The 19,911-nt window shown below is 39.9% G+C and overlaps 1 long non-coding RNA gene across 1 annotated transcript; it reads right to left on the bottom strand.

Moving 5' to 3' along the window:
- Nucleotides 1-13,307: 13,307 nt before the first annotated feature.
- Nucleotides 13,308-19,338, bottom strand: LOC141514219 (uncharacterized). Its single transcript, XR_012475973.1, has 3 exons — nt 19,227-19,338; nt 16,774-16,837; nt 13,308-13,421 (listed from the first exon to the last, which is right to left on the bottom strand). It is a non-coding gene; the product is annotated as an uncharacterized LOC141514219 (long non-coding RNA).
- Nucleotides 19,339-19,911: the final 573 nt, after the last annotated feature.

The raw sequence follows: 19,911 nt of genomic DNA, 5'->3' as shown, positions 1-19,911 counted from the left end.
ATTGTCTCCTCCTGCCCTCCCTTTTCAGTTTAACACCCTCTTATTCAGATTCCCAAGATTTTAATCAAATATATTTTTATTGATCTTCAACAATTTGCATTTCATCCCTAGTCATATCAGTTTTTATATCCTGCCCTTTGCTGCTTATGTTGTCAAGAAGGAGAAAGCCTAAGGAACCCCCTGGTCCCAGCTCTGGTACTTGGTGGAAAGACAAAGTGCCCCTATTATTGGATGACAAGAGGCATTTTCCCCCACCCTTGAAAACTATATTCTACATTCTCTAAGACCAGTTTTCAGAAGGAGGTACAGCAGATGGAGTAGGGCAAAGTTTTCCTGATAGCCAAACTGGGAGTTTTAGGTTAAGATGATTTTGGGAGGAGTCAGTCAATCAATAAACATGTATTAAGTGCCCACTATGTGCCAAGAAGGAGAAAAGTACATAAAGAGATGCCAGGCTACAATCAAAGTGAGAGTTGGCAACACTCAGGTTGGGAAGTCAGAAGAACCTGCCTCTAAGGATCTGAGTTCAGGCACTGAAGAGGAGGGGGTGCTTTGCTGTATATACTTATTCTATTGAGGTCAAGCAGAACCTGGGAGGTGATAACCAAAAACAGAAACAGTGATACAATTCCTGGTCTCAAAAGTCTATAGAAAATGCACAAAATATGAGTCATAAACAAAGTGAACTAACTCAGCATCATACACCTTTTAATGTAAAAAGGTCCATTTGAATACCCAGGTGTTGTTAAGATTTGATGGAATGGACTTCATGAATGGAATAGAGCTGTGAAAGAGTATTTGCTGTTATTCAGTGAACATTAGCACATCAATACAGTCTATGGGGTTTTCTCTGCAAAGATACTGGAGTGGTTTGCCATTACCTTCTTCTGTGAAATAAATTCAACAGAGATGAAGTAACTTGCCCAAGGTCACACAGCTAATCTGAGGCTGACTCTATCCAATAATGTCTCTGGGGACCTAGTTAAGGTGTTCCCTAGTTAAGGTCCTTCTAAATTATTTAAGGTGACTTGGTATTGAGGTAGAGAAGAAAGGAGATGAACTTCCCAACTCAAAATCCAAATCCAATTCTTAAACATCATCTTCTTGTTTCAATCTAAAAACAAAACTGTCCTCTTCCCGAATCCTTAGCATCAATGTTGATCATCAATACTGATAAAATCATCACCTATGCCCTTCTAATTTCTTGTTTAGGGCTTCATAAAATCTAGAGATGCTTTCTGGCAGTATCTTTTGTCTCCATATAAAGGTAAAGACAGAAGGAATGAAGGAAAGAAAAAGCGATTAAGTCTTGCTAAGGTCCAGGCATTAGTAAAGACTAGGGGATGGAAATACAAAAGGCAGCCAATCCCTACCCTGAAGGACCTTATATTGTAATGAGGGAGAATAAATGAATGAATGGAAAAGTAGTCATTAAGTACTGTGTATAGGAGAGTGATGCAGCCCAGGCCAGGTGTCTAGAGTAGAAGCATTGAGCAATCAATTGACACACCCTTTCAAAAAACAAAGGCAGCTGTGCTTAGATTACCATTCCCAAAGAAAGAAATGGAAAAGGAAGAAGAGGAAGGGGGAGAACTGGTAATTTTGTCCAAAGTGGAAGAACCTGTTTGGTTTCTGAGGCCAGGTAGATATAATTGAAGCCCCAGCAAATGGACAGCCTAGAAGTAGGGTAGGACTACTAAGATTCTTCCAGGGCATTCAGTGTCCCTGAAGAGCCTGCAGGAAGACACAGCATAGCCACAGTCATGGCAGCAAGTTGGAAGTTCCCCCTTCTCATTCCCCAGGAGTTTGACCAAATTAGAGAGATCCTCAATCACACCCCAGAAAGATAAATGGCCTACTGGATGGTTTGGGCACAGCACATAGCAAGTAGGTCTTGGAAGACTTGAGTTTGAATCCTGCCTCAGATACACTCTAGTTATGTGATCCCAGGAAAGTCATCTGTAATATGGGTATAATAATAATAATGCATTCTGCCTACTGTTGGTGTAAGGATCAGACTTAATATATGTAAAGCCCTTTGAAAACCTTGAAGAGCTATGTAACTGTGAGCTATTATCATTGTAAACATGAAAATGGCAAATTGCTAATTCAGTACCTTTCCCAGGGAAGTTCCAACCACCACTACTTTTTGCTTGGGTTATATATCATGCCTATACAGGAGAATACTGGAAAATGTTTTAATGTTTAATATTTGATATATTATGATGTAATATTATTTAATATGGACACTTTCCCCATCATTTTCTTAAGTCTAGATAGTCAACAAAACAATAAATCAAGACCTGATTTGTAGCTGTCCATTTCAGAGGGACCTGGGGGTGTGAATCCAATATCTAAAACTTCCCAGCTATTTATTACTGGGCAAAGTTAACCTTTATGAGTCTTGGTTTCCTCATCTGTAAAATGGGGCTAGTAATATTGCACTTCATGGGGTTATGGTAAGAAAGGTGTTTTATCTGCTTTAAGTCCTCCTACATAAATATGAGCTCTCTATCTGGCCTACAATGTTTGCCTGGAGATACCATTTTACATACTTCAGAGCTAGGAATACAAAGTATAGATAGAGTTTTGGACCTGGAGACCTGAGTTCAAATCCACACTTGGATGCTTTTTAGCTAGTTGGATCACTTAACCTCACTTAGTTTCAGTTAGTTTCAGTTTCAGTTTCCTCGTAGCACCTGCATCATCATAGGGTTATTGTGCTTGTGATAATTTTGACCTAACAATTATCACCAAGAAAACCCAGGTGCTCCATCAGTCAGCACCACACCATGTGAAACCATCCATATGTGGAGCCATCGATTACAGCAAATGGAGACGTTCTGAAACTGGTAGATAAGTTCACTTACCTTAGTAGGGAGGTGCCATTGATAAGGACACACACATTGCCAGAGCTAGCTCAGTATTGGGGACGCCTTTCATCTCCAGGCACCTTTGGACTACTACTTAAAGCCAGTCACCATGTCCTGGCTCTTTACCATGTGCCCAGAATCTCCCCTTCCTGTAGCTGCATGGTTTATCTTTAAGGTAAACAAAATTGGGTTTCCTTCTAGTATGAGCTCAGCTTGCCTCTGCTTTCTCTAGCTTTCCCCCATATTAGTGCACTCCCTCCTCCAACTGCCTTATCTATTATAAATCTGAGTATATGCTGACTCTCTCTCTACATTTCTCCAGAGTAATGTAAGCTTCCTGATGGCAGGGATTTTTTCTTTAGTGTTCTTCCTGATCCTGGATTACTATGGGACCAAGAGTTGGGGGCCAAGAACCTTCCATGGCAAAGAAAGTATGGGAGAGAAGATGTATTAGGCTGACAACCAAGCCAAAGGTCTGCAGAACCGTGGTGCTGACCTCATTGCTATATGCCTGTGAAACCTGGACAGTCTACCAGGGCCATGTCAGGAAACTGAATTGCTTCCATTTAAATTGTCTTAGGAAGATTCTGAAGATTACCTGGCAGAAAAAGAAACCAGACACTGAGGTCCTTTCGCAAGCTAAACTGCCTAGCATTCCAACATTACTACAGAGAGAAAGAGCAACTATGATGGGCTGGACACATTGTAGGAATGACAAATGTCTATTTGCCAAAAAGACTATTTTATGGAGAACTCACTCAGGGCAAGCGTTCATAAGGAAGTCAGAAAAAGCAGACTGAGATACCCTGAAGGTCTCTTTTAAGAACTTTAAAATTGATTTGGTAGCATGGGAGACTGGCACAGGACCACCCAGAATGGTATGCCCTCATCAAAGAAGGTGCTGAGCTTTGAGTAAGGCAGAATTGAAGCAGCTCAAAGGAAATGTGAGATTCGTAAGTTTAAGAGTACATAGCTCAGGTGTTCACATGGACTATTTGTACCCGACCTGTGGTAGAGCATTCCGAGCTCGTATAGGTCAGATCAGCTACAGTCGCTCATACTATAATTTGTCTGTAACATAGTGATGTCATTTGGGTCTTCTCTGATAATGAAGGACAAGAATCAGAACTATTGTGTCAGAGAAGAAAATATTTATAAACCTTAAAATACAATATAAATGCTGACTGAAAAACTTTAAAGTGACATGAAATGTGATTTCTAGTTGTCATCAAAGTTAATGTGAGCCCCAAGAGCCAGGAGAAATGAAAGAGAAGCCTTTGAGAGCTGTGATGGGATGGATTTGCATTCTGTAGTTCCAGTGATTGAAGAAGGAGACTGTTGTGTGTTTATGAAGTTCCAGGTTTCATCAGCCTCATAACTTAGTCACGGGACTTGGAGTAAGAGGTGCTGCTGAGGCAACAACTCTTTGGGTGGTGAGGTTTCGACACCGTCCCTTTAGGCAGCCTGCTCCTCCAAGTTAGGGGTGTGTCTAACCAGTTCAGGAGGGCCTGGAGCTAATTCATTGTTAGGGCAGAGAGGCCAGAGCACTCAGCATCACATGCCTTTCATCTCTAGGCACCTTTGGACTACTACTGACATCAGTCACCATGTAGCTTTACCATGTGCCCAGAATCTCCCCTCCCCTTAGCCGTATGGTTTATCTTTAAGGTATATAAACCCGGGCTTCCTTCTAGTTTGAGTTCAGCTTGCCATTGCTTCCTCTAGCTTTCCCCAGATATTAGTGTCTTCCTCCCCCAAGTGCCTTATCTATATACCTGTGTATATGCTGAATCCGTCTACTTTTCCCCAGAATAATGTAAGCTTCCTGATGGCAGGGAATTTTTCCTTAGTGTTCCTCCTAACCCTGAATTGCCATGGACCAGGGGTTGAGGGCTAAGAAACTTCCATGGCAAAGGCTAAAATCTCCCTGAAACTATCAATCAGGGAGATGGAGCAGATAGATCAGTGGAACCAAAAGGTGGTTGTTCATAACCCTCCAAGGCCACCAGCCCTGCTGCCCATCTGAGGCTTCCTGCTGCCAGCCTATAAAAGGCAAGGTAACCCAGGGTCCTAGGCTGGCATTTCTAAAGTGCTCTTCACACAGCCAAGTTGATTGTGTTGCCAAGGAGGGACAGGAAGAATACAAGATGAAGCACCCATGTGGCAGAAAAGCTCAGCTCTGGGGAGTCTGGTTACCCAGGTGGCTTTCCCCATGGGTTTGTGTTCACCTGTGTTGTAGTCTACCTGCCTCCCTAGAGATATATTGTTTGATTGACAAAACCTGCATACATGGAAGAACAATTGAATTGGCCCAAAATATTTTGTTTATGCCTCAGACTTAAAAACTAAAATATTAATTTGTATAAATAATTCTCAAGGCCTGAAGCAAAGGTGTTTCCAAATGAAAAAATGACTGAATTTAGTTCTCTAGGATTAAATACAAAGCCATCTTCCCTGCTCTCCTCTAGTCTACCCACCCTCTGATACATCCTTTCATCTGGAAAACTCGTACATCCTCCACGAAGATTTCCTGACTTCTACAAAGACAACATCCCTTCCAAGATTCTAAAATACTTTAATTCCTATCTTTTTTGATCTTCTCATAACTCCCACAGCACCTCTAGTCTGAACCACAAATTTAGCACTCAACCTTGGTCATAACAGGCATTCATATAGTCTTTTATGAGTTACAAAGCATTTTTCAGGCATTACATCATCTAATCCTCACTGTAACTCTTTCAGATAGTTTAGGAGTCATTTCCCCCCATTTTTACAGATAAAGAAACTAAGTCCCAGAGGGGTTAAGAGACTTGAGGTTTCATAGCCAGTGTCAGAATTAGGATTTGAACTCAGGACTCAAGAGTTAAGGTCTGTGTTCATTCCATTGAAATACAACTTTCTTTAAAAGTTTGTAATTTTCATTGCCCACAGATGTTAGTCTCATCTTCTGAAAAAAAAAATTATAAGTTCTTTGAAGGGCCATACAATGTAATTCTGCCTTCTTCACTCATTCATAGAGTAAGAGTTTAGCCAAGGTCACATAGTCATTTAGCAGCAGAGATGGACCTAGAACTTATCTCTCAGGTTAATGTTTAGGTTTTTTCCCCATTGTTACTCTAGTCATCAATTCCTGGCAAAGACCCTATGTTGTTGTTCAGTCATGAGACTGAACCCCATTAGTGACCCCATTTGGGATTTTCTCAGTAAAGATGCCATTTCTTTCTCCAACTTATTTTGCAGATAAGAAAACTGAGGCAAACAGGGTTTAGTGACTTGCCCAGGGGTCATACAGCTAGTAAGTATCCGAGGCCAAATTTGAACTCAAGAAGATTCAGCTAGCTACTCCAAGCTACTCTAGCAAAGATCCAAACAAGGACCAAAGCCTGCTCCCTCCTGTCACTGCTTTCTCCTGCCCTAGTCAAACACTCCTCAGATATTTTTGGAGATTGTAGTTTTTCAACCAGTAGAGCTTTAATTACTTAAAACTGTGCCTGCGACAAATAAAGTTGGAACATAGGAGGGAGAGACAGCACTGTTGTACGGAGGAGAGTCTCAAGTCACTATACACCGTGAGAAGGGGGCAGCACCCTGCCAGAGTGTTACCTGCACAGGAAGGAGGGAAAGGGGATCTCCCTGGCAACAGGGGAAAATGCCCAAGTAGCTCTTCCAGGCAAGAAGTATGAGCTTCTCCTCACTGCCCCACCATATGGGAGCACTTTCTAACATGGAACACTTTATAACTTCATTGGTACATCCGGTTGACCCCAACTCTGACCTATTATAATAGACTCCCAATTGGTCTCCCTGCCTCGAGTCTCTGCCCACACCAATTCATTCTACAAACTGCTGCCAAAATGAATTTCCTTAAGCACAAATGTGATCAAGTCATTCTCCTATTGGCTCCAGGCTGGTTAAAAAACTAGCTGCAAATTTCAAGTTTCTTTACAACTTCATCCACCTTGTGTGACAATCTGGAGCTCCTAAATTTCCCCTCCAGAGTCTCTTGGCTTGCCTGGAGGTATCATTCCTCACCGGGCACTTCTTTCTTGACCATTTGATTAAACTGGTATCAGGATTGTTCTTGTTCCTTTTAGCAAAAGAGAAGGGAAGATAGGGACTGCAAATGATGCTGACAGGTCAGAAGAGTGCATTGACAAAACATTTTGCAAACTCTATAGCTCTAAATAAACGAAGATTCTTGTTGAGGATGATGTCCTTTAGAAGCAGAGGACCTGGTTGGGTACTCTGCTTTATTTCCTCTTCTCCATGTGACCCTGAACAGTTTATTGAATTTTTCTAGGTATTATGTTCTTCACCTTGTAAGATGGGAGGACTGGATGATCCTATGATGCTTTTAAACATTCAATTCTAAGATGAAAAATGTGCAGAATGAGGAGCCTACAAAGTTGCTATGAGGCCATTCTTTGAATTTCAGGGATGACTATTAGATAATCCTAATATGACAGTATATAGAAAGCTGACACTGGCACAAGAAAACCAGAGTTCAAGTCCTCCTCAGAAACTTACTGTGCGACCCTTAGCAAGTCATTTAACCATTATCTGCCTCGGTTTCTCCAACTGTAAAATGGGGTTAACAGCAGCACTTATCTCCCAAGGTTGTTGTGAGGGTCAAATGAGATAATATTTGGAACATGCTTAGTACAGTACCCAGAACATAGCATCTACTAGGATCAGAGTTGAACCCATTATCATCTTGACATATTTCACACACACATATATACTTGTACGTACGCAAATATATACTCTATTCAGTTTGAGTATAAAATATACTGGAATGTCTCCTAGGCATCACTGATCCAACATGTACAAAACGGAATTCATTCTCTTTGGCAAATAGGTAGTGCAGTGGATAGTGTGCTGGAAAAACCTGGATTCAAATAATGCCTCAGATCCTTAACCAACTGTGCAAATCTGGGCAATTCAGTCAACCTCTGTCAGCCTTAGTTTCTTTATCTGTTGAGTTGATAATGGCAACTATCTCAAATGGCTGCTGTGAAGATCAGATGAGATTCTTTATGAATAGTGCCTTGCAAACCTAAAAATGTTTATAAATGTTAGCTATATTTATATTTCCTCCCAAACCTTTCTTTCTTCCAAACTTCCTTATTCCTATCAAAGGCTCCACATCCTTAAAGACACCCGAGTCTGTAACTTCATCCTTATCCTCTATGCATCATCTCCTTCACTCCACATAGTCAATCAGTTGTCAATTCTTGCTCTGCCTCCACAAAGCCTCTTGCATCCAACCTATTCTCTTTCTTCACTTCCCACCTTAATTCAGGTCCTCATCATCTTTCACCCCTGGCCCACCATGTGAGAATACTATGACAGGGCCCCATTGGCCCCGAGCTACTTACAGAACTGTTGGCAAGTTGCAAGTTTCTTTATAACTTCATTGGTTCATCTGGTTGACACCCCAACTAAGACCTATTATAATAGACTCCCAATTGGTCTCCCTGCCTTAAGTCTCTGCCCACACCAATTCATTCTACAAACTGCTGCCAAAAATGAATTTCCTTAAGCACAAACGTGATCAAGTCATTTTTCTATTTGTTCAATTCCAGTGGCTCCCTATTACCTCTATAACAACCTGGAAACTCATTTGTTTAGCTTTGAGAGCCCTTTATAATCTGGCCCCAACCATTTTTCCAGCTTTATTGGACATGACTTTTCCTATACACACTGGCCTTCTGTTCTTCAAAAGCGAGTTCCAGGGCAGCTAGGTGGTGCAGTATTTAGAGCACTGGACCTGGAGTCAGGAGTACCTGAGTTCAGATCTGACCTCAGACACTAAATAATTGCCTAGTGGTGTAACCTTGGCCAAGTCACTTACCCATTGCCTTAAATAATTTTTTCAAATACCTAAAAAAAAGTGAGTTCTCATCTCTACAACTTTGCACCAGCCTGGAATATACTTCCTCTTTACTTCTTCATCATAAAGACCCTCCCTTCTTTTGAGACACAGTTCAAATACCAATTTCTGCATGAAGCCTTTCTTGCCCTACCTCAAACACCAATGATCTTCCTCTAAAATTATTTTGAAAGTATTTGAGTTTATTCAATTCAATAAACATTTATTAAGAACCGACTGTGTCTAGCCAAAGGTGCTGGGATATAAAAAAAAGGGGGGGGACAAGTCCTTGCCCTCAAGGAGCTTATACTCTAATGGGAAAGAAAATATGCAAAAACTATGTGCAAAGCAAACACCCTGCAGGATAAATGGGAGAAAATTAACAGAGAAAAGCCCTGGAATCAAGAGACATTGGGGAAAGCTTCCTATACAAGATAGAATTTTAGTTAGGACTTAAAGGAAGCCAGGGAAGTCAGTAGTTGGAACAGAGGAGGGAGAATATTCCAGGCAAGGAGCAACAGTCTGAGAATGCCTGGAGCTGAGAGATAGAGTATCTTGATCATGGAACAGTCAGAAGTCACTGGATCAAAGGTACTCAAAAGTTAAGGTATAAGAAGACTGGAAAGGTCACTTATACTCTCTTCTTTTATTTATATATGTTCCTATTGTCTCCTGATTAGACTATTAACAGCTAAGAAAATCAAATTGATTATATTCTGTAGTTGATTTCCTTTTGTAGCACTATTACCATTTTTTATAACTAAGTCATGTTTTATTTAGCTGTCCTGCAAATCACTCATTGTGTCTGAGTTACATTTAAAAGTTCAGTTTTCCTGCTAGTCACTATTCTGTTCTTGTGCCAAGGAAATCTCTTATCCTTGAAGGATGCAGGTGGAAGCCAGGGAATCTGGTCTGTTATCTGGTCTGATCTACTATATCTAAACTGTCCTTGCAAGTGGACTCAAATAATGAACATTTCTTAGTAACAGGATAGAAGGAGGGGTTATTGCTACTCCCTTACTCCTAATTTCCAGCCAATCATATTGCTCCCATGCCTGTGATACTTCAGACTTTGCAACCAGTCATATTGTTTCCCCCATCTATGATGTTTCCTTCTAGTTTTGGAATACTCCTCCTTTTGTCTGCAAAAATGATTTGTCTGTATTGGTTGGGTGGGTGGTTCTTGTTCCACAGTATCAAAGAAGACCAAAATTACATCACTATGTTAGACCCAAGTTATAGTGTGTTCAACTTTGGCTGATCAAGCCAATTTGAGTTTGGAATGCTATACCAAAGGTTGGGCACAATTAGTTCACATGAACAGCTGGTATGGGTATCTAAACTTATTCATCTCATGTTAAACATGACTGTATATATATATATCCTATATCAGATTATTCACTGTCATGGAGAGGGGGGGAATAGAAGGGAGGAAGATAGAAAAAATGTAGAAAGCAAACAAAAAGATGAATGCTGAAAACCATATTTTCATGTAATAGAAAAAAAATATTTAAAAAAAGATTTATCTGCCCTCATTGAGATCTTTGGGCTTGCTGAGGAAGAAAAGAATCCTTTTGATTGGTAACTGCTAACTTTATTGATAAATTGATCATGCTTGGAGCTTTGTGCCTCAGTTTACCTTCATTTCAATCATAGCAGTAGCGTGGTATTTTATGGTTTACAAAACTCTGTAGCTTATTTAATAGTCATAATAGCTGTAGGAAGGTAGGTGCTGTTATTATTCTTACTTTACAAGCAAGGAAATTGAGGCTGAAAGAGGCAAAGTGACTTGCCCAGGGTCATAGAGAAAATAATTAAGGTAGAATTTGAATTTGGGTCTTCAACACTCCTACAGACTGCAAACTCCTTGTAAATGGAGATTCCATCTTTATACTTGGATTCCTAATTCCTGGAACATAGTAACTGCTCAATAAATACTGATTATTATATACTTTAAAATGATCATATTAATCTACCACAATAAGGTTTTCAAAGTCCTTTCCTCATAGCAATATGTTAGGTTGGTAGGTGAAATATTTTTCCATTTTACAGATGAGGAAAGTGAGGCTCAAAAGTTTTAGTTATTTTGCTAATAGTCACACAAAGAACAAATACTGGCATAGGGTTTTCTCATAGTGGGTACTATAATTTTACACACACATAAACACATGTGTACAGACACACATAGCTACCTCCCTTTTAGCTTTTACCCATTATATGGCAGTAGTGAAGTTAATCTCACTTTACAAAAATAATGACAATATTACCATTCTTCATGATTCATGAGCTGATCATTCACTTTGTGATCTGTAAAGATTCTTTGTTTCTCCTCCTCCTATGGCCATGAAAAGCAAAAGTGTGAATGGTTAAATTAAGGCACAGTATCCAGAATGAGGAAGGATAGAACTACATTATTCAGTATTTGTCAGAACATCTGGAATAGGGGTTTCGTTTTGAATACCACATGTGCCCAAAGGAGTCCTCTTTGATGAACTTGAGTATGTCCAGCAATAGGAGCTCACAATGATGAGGGTTAGGGAAGGACAGACAAACATTTATTAAGTGTGGGGCAGCTAGATGACTAAATGGGTAGAGTGCCAGTCCTGAAATCAGGAGGACCTGAGTTCAAATCCAACCTCAAACACTTTCTAGCTGTGTGAACTTGGACAAGTTAATTAAGATTGTCTCACATCCAAGGCCATTTCTAATCATCCTGATTCATATCTGGCCAATGGACTTAGATGGCTCTTGAGGAGAAAGTGAGGCTGGTGACTTAGCACAACCCCCCCCCACTCAAATCCAATTCACATGCTTGTCATGGCATCACCTCTCTGATGTCATGGTTTACCTAGAGAATGAAGGACAAACATCATCATTATGTCCTAAGATATACAAATATTATCTTATTTAACTTTCATGACATCCCCAAGAAGGAAGCATTATTATTATTACACCCATTTTATAGATGAGAAAACTGAAACAGGCAGAGGTTTGATGACTGCTTCTCTGAGGAAAAATGTCTACACAACCTGCTTTTAAGTTTAATCTATCTCTTTCTTAAGTCTAGTCAATCAAGTGTTTCAAAGATTTTTTTTAAACCTATAATTAAGTGTACTAATAGAAATGTTATCTGGAAACATGAATTCCACATTGGTGTTTTAGCTTCTTTATATCTACTGTGCTGTGCATTATAAAATATATCAGAGTCAGAGTCAAGTCTAGTCAATCAACAAAATAATAACTCATGCCCTGATTTCTAGCATTTCTTGATTTGGGGGTATAAATGTTCAAAATGAAAATTTAACAATCAACTTTCCCTAATCAGTTGAAACTAGCTCCAACATGGCTGTAATACAAGATATCTTGAAGAGAGAGACAACATAACTACTAGGGAGATTTTTTTAAAATGTTTCCAAATGGAAGTGGTACCCAGTCTAGCCTTAAAGGAATCTAGAGACTCAAGACAACCCAACCTGGAGGATTAGTCTGGGTAAAGGCACAGGTAGAAGATGGGAGAATGAACTCAAATAACAAGTGAGCAAATCTAGCTATACCATAGAATTCATGAGAGAGAGAAGCAGAGGCAGTGCCAGATACTTTCTAGGACCTACTCTCTTCTATTAATAGGGAGATCCTGAGGCTAGAGACAAGGTTGCTGACTTCTTATATGTGCCTCCCCTGCACATCCCAGAGCATCCTGGGGGACAGTTTCTATTGACAAGGAAACAATAAAAAAAGTTCATAACTGGTTCTCCAAAGTTCACAGGGTTCCCCCTACAAGTAAGGAGCACTTTCTTCCTATCCTAAGCAATTCCTTCTCAGGGGTTTGGCTAAAATGCCCTTCCCAGGTTTACTGCTCACTCAAATAAGGATTCTGAATAACTTGATGATTTTATATAGGTCCCTGATAGCATAACCAAATCCTTTAGCCAATTTGGTCAAACTCCTTGCCCTACCCAGGGAGAAGTGTTCTCACCTAATAAATGTATCAGGGCTTAGTGGGATGGGAATGATTTTACCATTTCCTTAGATATTTAAATTGAATATACTATCTATGTGTCTGTTGCATCCTCGATTAGAATGGAGGTTAATTAAGGGCAGGGACTGTGTCACTTTTATCTTTTATCCTCTGATTGATCAACTGATTGTTTATGAGGGAGAAGACACAAGTTACAGGATCTACTCAGACATGAGAAAGGTCCTCACCTACAACTTGCCATTGGACTCTAATAGCTCTGGAGGAAAGAGTGAGACTGCCCCAAGATTCTTATTCTTGATGTCACTGGTCCTCTTAAAAAGAAGAAAGGATAGGGGCGGCTAGGTGGCGTAGTGGATAGAGCACCAGCCCTGGAGTCAGGAGTACCTGGGTTTAAATCTGGTCTCAGACACTTAATAATTACCTAGCTGTGTGGCCTTGGGCAAGCCACTTAACCCCATTTGCCTTGCAAAAACCTAAAAAAGAAGAAGAAAGGATAAACAACAAAGCAGGAGAACAATCGGAGATCCCTGGGCAGACAAGTGAGAAGAATGTATTTGGACCTAAGAAATGGTCTTACCTCATGGGCTCTTGACAAGTCTTAATAGTGTTCCTAGGGCAAGATAATGGAGATTTTGTCCAAAAATTCCAAGATCAAAACTATCTCTAGTGTGATGCAAACAGCGATTTTCTTGAGACCCTGAGGAATTTAAATAAGACATGGTGAGAAGTGGGAAGGGTTAGTACCACTGACACTCACTGCTCCCTGGCAAAGCAAATTGGTCTACAAAAGAAATCTCTCCACTGGGTGCTGGAGAGGTAAGAATTAAGCATCTTCTTTTCTCTCAACTACCCTGCTTTAATATTCTTGGAATCCCCCACTCAACACGGAGTTAGGGCATAGGCATGGGAATGGCACCATGGAAGACCTCCAATCTTTAAACTTCCATGTACTAGATAACTAGGGGATGGAGAAGGGAGGGCACAGTGCTGGGGTAGAACAGGACAAGCAGCTAATTCTGGGAGGACCGCCATGAGGGTCTCATCACTGGAAGAGAAGTGGGGGAGGAAGCAATCTAGTGTCTGCAAATTTCTATCTCCCTTTTCCCTTTCTAAGTATTCCTTTCCTGCCTTTTGCCTATGTCTTAAAAACTCTTCATTATGGATTTGCTGAGTTTTCCAAGCTGTAGAAAGAATAAAAATCCACTCTATCATAGATTTTAGAAAAAATATTATAGATAATATATAGATTTCATATATAATATATAACTTACAAATATCTACATATATTATATATATTTATATATGGATAATGTATTTCCTATACATAGGACAATAAATTTCCTTTATAAGGAAATAGGCACTGAGCTCAATCTCATTTTAAAGATGAGCAAATAGTTTCCCAGATTTGAATAACTGGTACTTGAGGTTGGATTCAAATTCACATCTTTCTGATTCTAAATCTAATACTCTATGCATCCCACTACCCAAGAATCATAAGACCTGGGTTCAAATTCCATTTATTCTCTGCATGACTTGGGCAAATCATTTAAGTTCTCTTGGCCTGAGTTTTCTCTTCTGAAAAAATAAAAAGGTTGGATTTGTCACCCTCTAAGGTCCTTTCCAGACCAAAATCTATCAACCCACTCTGAAAAATATACATAATAATAATTGGCCTTCTATTCATAGAGGCAGTGTGGCATGATAGAGATCCAAGCTCAAAAATTTAGTTTCTTTTTTTGTGGACCAGTGGGGTTAAGTGACTTGATCAAGATCACACAGTTATTAAGTATCAAGTATCTCAGGTTGTATTTGAACTCAGGTCCTCCTGATTCCAGGTCTAGTATTCTAATAATTGTGCCATCTAGCTGTGCTGATCATCCAATTTCAGGTTCTGCTTCCAACACTTGTGCAATCCTGGACAAGTCATTTTTGCAACCCCTCTAACAGTCTGGTGAAGCCTACGGATTCCTTCTCAGAATACTGTTCCCAAATACATATAATGCATAGGCTCATAAAGGAAACCAATTTTATAGAAATTGAGTTATCAAAAAAAAATTTTTAAGTTTATAGCACCAAGTTAAGAACCATAGATTTAATCCAAGGACATATAGTCCAATTTTATAGTCTTAAATGGTCATATGGACTGTTTGTGCCTGACCTGTGATATAGCTTTCCAAGCTCATACCAGTATAGATCAACCATAGCTGGACATGCTAGACATTGACCCCAACATCATGATGCCATTTTGATGTTCTTCGAGCACAAAGAACAAAAACAACAATTTTATAAATTTAAAAACTGAGGCCCATAGTTCACTGAAGTCTTGCTGGCTGAGATGATGCTGGGCTCTCAAAAGTTATTCCAGAAGAACAGAAGTTCTGGCAGGTTCTTTCAAGCTAGGAAAGCCTTCAAAACCGGGCCCAGTTATTATGTGCCTGTGGTTCATATATGAGTAGTATGACAAATAGCCAAGTTAAATGCAGAGGGAGGCTTATTACCAGAAGATCATCTACTAAGAGATGAATTTTTCTTTTCAGTCATAAAACCTATGAAGAACAGTCAACTAAAGATATAGAAGGATTGGGATCTGTGTAGTAAAAGGACCAAATCATCTGAAATATATACCTGGTGTCATGGAAAGGTTTGGAGTCAGAGGACCTGGGTTAATTACAACCAATATGCCCTAGGGCAAGTCCCTTCCCCTTCCCTGGGCCTCAGTTTTCTCCTTCATGAAATAAAGGAGTAAGAATCTTTAAGGACTTTTTCCAACTCTAAGTTCTATGAACCTGTGGGATAATAGGGTTGAGGTAGGGGTGGTAGTAGAACCCATCTTTGCATTTGACCTCATGCCCCACACTGCACCTTGGGATATCTCTGACTACATAGTACACATATGTCTGGCCCAGAATCTCAACTTGGCAAGACTCTACAGAGTCATTCTAATTCTTTAATTGAGTGCCTAATCACCCAGCACACGCCTTATGTAATTACAGGGTGGGTTAGCCACTAGGGCTTGGCACATGAGGCCAGGCAGCCATGGGGGAGATGGACTGGGTAGATAATCAGCCTGGGTGAAAACAAAACTTGAACCACTGAAGAACATAAGGCATGGTGGGCCCAGAAAGTTAAGAAATTAATGAGAATCTTATTAGGGGATATTTATGGGGACTAAGTTTCAAGACTGACAAAAAACTTTATATCCATTAGCTCATTTGATTCTTACAACACCTCCCAAATAAGCTGGGCATTATAGGTGTTATTATCCCCATTTTATAGACTAGGAAGCTGGAGCCAAGAGAGGGGAAATGATTTGTCTTCAGTATTACTAATAAGCAGAATGCAAATCCAATGTCTCTTTACAGGGCCAACATTTTTTTCTACTCTAATACATGGTCTCAATGGGTTCAGGCACACAATGGACAAAGTTATTATATTGGAAGAGTGGTCTCTCTATGTGTTGTAAAAATAACTGTTCTAGATTTCAATTTAGAAGAGCTGGATTTCAATTCCAGTTATTTTTTACTTTTATCATCTCTAGTATGACATTTCTATTAATTTCACAAGTACAAAGTAAAGAGTAGGTATAGCAAATGGCACGCCAAGTGCTTAACAAATATTATCTCACCCTACAAGATGGGTGGTATCATTATCTTCATTTTTTCAGTCAAGGAAACTGAGGCAAGCAGTTAGGTAAGTAACTTGCCCAACAGTTAAGTAATCACAAACTAGTGTCACCTAGCTGACACAAGTGTCTAAGGCTGATTTTGAACTCAGGACTTCGCAACTCTAGACCTAGCACTCAAACACTGTGCAACCTTAGTGCCTCCTGTTAATGGGGTAGCAGGATTAGATGAAAGTTTATCTCAAAAAGATCAAGCCAGGAGGGTGGTTAGTGGACTCCAAGCTCAACATCATGCTATGACAGCCATAAGAGCCCCTATGACTTGAATAGCACTGGGAGGAATAAGAATGAGATCATTCCTCACTGATCTACTTTGGCCAGCTCACATATGTAGTATTGAATTCTGAGTGTCTAAGAAGATTCTTACTAAATTGGCAGATCATCAGAGGAAGACAACCAGAAATGAAGTCTTCAATCCATGTCATGTGAGTCTGGAGGGAAAAAAAAAAGAGACTTGGGAAGAACATGCATTCAGAAATTTGACCACAAGGCAGAACAAGAAGCAAGGGGTAAAAGTTACAAAGAGGACAAAGGGACCAGTTTAAATCTAATTATTAGGGTTTTCCCAATGGAAAAGGGTTACTTTCCCCTAAGTGGGTCGTCTTTCATTGGAGCTCATCTAATATACTGTAAACAGAAAATCATGTGTCAGGAATGCTATGATGTTGATTCCTTTTGGGTACAATTGGAATAAATTACCAGAAAAATCCTTTCCAACTTAAAAATTCTGTTATCATAGGATTCTTAGGGGATAAAAAATTACTGGATTTGGAAGTTGGAGAGCTGCATTCAATACTTGTTAGATGTGTCCCTAAGGGCAACTATATGGCTCAGAGGATAGAGAGTCAGGTCTGGAGTCAGGAAGACCTGAGTGCAAATCTAGTCTCCTGTTATTAGCTGTGAGACCCTAAGCAAATAATTTCACCTTGTTTGCCTCATTTGTAAAATGAGTGGAGAAGGAAAATGGCAAACCAGTATCTTTGTCAAGAAAATCACGAGGAGTCAATACTACACAACAACATCAGCTATGCCAGTGAGCCACCAATTTCTCCTTTCTTAGTTTAAGTTTCCTCAACTATAAAACAAGAAAGTTACATTGGACAATCTTTAATGTTTCTTCCAGCTCCCAATCCTATGAAACTCTAGATACTTGGTGCCCAGATGCCAACTTCTAGACTAGCTATAATTTCAGTTCATCAAGCATAAATTAGCCTTTACCTACAAAATCATGTTTGCTACTAAGCTCTGATCATTGCTCCATAAAATGCCTTATCTGTACAGAACAAGAAGATTAGCTTTTTGGGAGCAATTAATAAATCAAAGTGGGGAAGCTAGGTGGTACAGTGGATAGAGCACCCGAAGTCAGAAAGATCTGAGCTCAAATCCAACCTCAGACACTTATTATCTATGTGACCCTGGGCAAATCATTTAACTCTACTTGTCTCAGTTTTCTCCTCTATAAAATAAGCAGGAGAAGGAAATGGCAAAACTCTCTAGTGTCTTTGCTGAGAAAAACCCAAATGGGATCACAAAGAGTCAGACACAACTGAAACAACTGAAATAGCAACAACTATAAGCCAAAGGATCATGCTCCCAAACTCTTAAAGATATTATAAGGATCATCCAGGGCTCAATCTGGTGAATCATTCGCCAACTTGCTCCTACTCACTATCTCACTTAGCTTGGTGAACCTGAACAAATTAGCTCCTCTCTCTGGGCCTGTTTCCCCACATATGAAATGAAAGGTTTCCACCCGATGGGTTCTGAAGTTCCTTCTATTCTTTATTCCATTCTGCCTTCTCTGTTCTTGGGTCTTCTCTAGCAACAACATTCTATGATTTACAGATCTGTTCCTACTGATGCTTTGGATTTAATGATTCTAAGCGAAGCTTTTGCCCTTAGACTAAAAAGGCTAGAGGCAAAATTCTGAAATAGTGGCAATTAGGTAACACAGTGGATAGAGCACTGAGCCTGGAGACAAGAGTTCAAATCCATCTTTTGGCATCGAATAACTATGTGATCCTGAGAAAGACATTTATTTATCCTCTATCTCAGTTTCCTCACTTGTAAAATAAGGATAATAACAGCATCTATCTGTTGTGAGGATCAGATGAGATAATATTTATAAAGCACTTAGTATGGTGCCCTGGCAAATGGTAAATGCCATATAAATGTTAGCTATTCTTATTATGTGACCCTCCCCAATTTAATGTGGATCTGCCTATGTCACATTCTTTCAGGGATTTCCTTTTAACTTTATGAGGTGACAATTTGGCTAATGCAATCAACTAATCTAGATTAAGATAAACTGGGAAGGCATCACTAGATAGCAGTTTAACTAGGAAAAAAGGGGGTGTTTTGGTGGACTTCAAACAATATGTCTATTGTGTAATTTGGCAGGCAAATAAGCTAGTGCTATTTGAGGATACTTAAGAGAGAAGCACAGGATCCAGGACTAGGGATATGATAATCACCCTGTACTCTGCTGTGGGCAGACCACATTTGGAACCCCATTGTGTTCAATGGTAGGTGTCACATTGTAGGAAGGGCATTGATATGCTAGAGTGCATACACAGAGGAGCTGCCATGTTGGTAAAGGTCTCAAGTGGATCCCATATAAGAAGTTGAAACAATTGAAGAAGAGAGAACTTATAGGGGAATAATGACTTTCTTCAAGTATTTGAGGGACTGTCATATGGAAGGGTGATTAAATTTGCTCTGGCTAGCCTCAAAGGACAAAGCTAGCCACAATGGTTGAGAATTGCAGGAAACATTTTCACTTCATAAATGAAAGGGAGTAACAAAGTCAAGATCTCTTACCTTCATAACATGGATTTGGTCCTTCAGCTGCAGGGGCCATTGGGGTGATTCTCCTCTCTCTCTCCAAGATTGAATGCTGTTCAGGAGTGATGTAAGGCTAGATTCAGGGATTATGATAGCTAAGGGATAAAAATCTTCCCTCTCCCCATCAGATGAGATTGGGGTTCATAAACATTGTCCATGAACTCCACTAAAACTAAGTTTGTGACTATATGTATGTTTCTGCCATGTGCTTCTACAGGAAGTCTCATTGCCCCAGCTACTGACATTTGTTGGATTAGGAAAGTCCAGTCTCAAATAGCTGCAGGGAAGCACATATAATTTGCATGAGCCATTGCTGAGGATTGAGGAGAGAAAAATGTGCTAAGATCTGTTTTCCATCTTTCCAACTCCACACCCCAGAATGCAGATCTGCTTTGTTGTCTGTCTTTTGAACATGTAGAAGGCTAATAGGCCAAAAGCAAGGGGGCTAAGAATAGTCTATTCCACCCCCTTTTTGCAGGCCTAATGAAAAGGGGTCACTCCTATGACAAGATTCTGTCCTTCCAAATTCCAAGCCAAACACTTTCAGAGCTACCCTTGGAAACTAGTCATTGGAAACTAGTCAAGCATTTCAATCCAGTAGAGAATTATTAGTCTTCTTTTTATCAAGATACCAAGGTACTTAATCCAGATGGTGGGGGAA

This window comes from Macrotis lagotis, chromosome 1 (assembly GCF_037893015.1).
Source record: "Macrotis lagotis isolate mMagLag1 chromosome 1, bilby.v1.9.chrom.fasta, whole genome shotgun sequence".
Lineage (NCBI taxonomy): Eukaryota > Metazoa > Chordata > Mammalia > Peramelemorphia > Peramelidae > Macrotis > Macrotis lagotis.
The sequence above is the reverse complement of the archived record's forward strand: the minus strand, read 5'-3'. Positions and strand labels throughout refer to the sequence as shown.